Below are 787 nucleotides of genomic sequence, written 5' to 3' on the forward strand. Positions count from 1 at the left end.
AATTCCTGGAGGGCCAGAGCCCTGCAGAGTTTAGATTCAACCCTAATTAAACACACCTGATCCAACTAATCAAGTCCTTCAGGCTTATTTGAAAACTACATGGTATGTGTGTTGGAGCAGGGTTGGAACAAAACTCTGCAGGGCTCCGGCCCTCCAGGAATTGAGTTTGACACCCCTGCTGTAGAGTCATTTTGGAGAGTATCAGCTGGACGTAAACAGCGTATGCTGTTCTGTGTCAGCTGCGTCACACGGATACGCTGTTTTCGTTCAGATCAACACAACAACGTAGGAAACAGATCCAGCGTGACGTCTCTGGACTTGGGAACATTTCAGTTGTATTGCTGTCTATGCAGGGTCAGACAGCTCTCAGATTCCATCAAAAATATCTTAGGTTTGAAACGACATGAAGCTGAGTAATTAATGACAGAATTTTCATCTTTGGGTGAACTAACCCTTTAAGTATGTAAAAATGTTGACTTTTTATATAATAATTATGATGTTTTTTTTTTTATCTCAATTTTCATTTTGACATATAGAAAGACAGAATTATCTGATATTTTAAGACTTCTTGACCTTAACACACAAAGTGGTCCTTGTCCACTGGTGTACTCTCTATGATGTAATTTCCTGTTCTTTTCAACATTTTAATGTTGGTTGCCCTACACAACTTTGATTTGATGTATATGTAATATATATATACTGTATATATGTGTGTGTTAGTGTTGTCAAAAGACCCGGTATTTCGGTACCAAGTCGGTACTAAAAAAATGAAAACGTTACGGTACCA

This window comes from Sinocyclocheilus anshuiensis, unplaced genomic scaffold (genome assembly GCF_001515605.1).
Source record: "Sinocyclocheilus anshuiensis isolate Anshui unplaced genomic scaffold, SAMN03320099.WGS_v1.1 scaffold990, whole genome shotgun sequence".
Classification (NCBI taxonomy): domain Eukaryota; kingdom Metazoa; phylum Chordata; class Actinopteri; order Cypriniformes; family Cyprinidae; genus Sinocyclocheilus; species Sinocyclocheilus anshuiensis.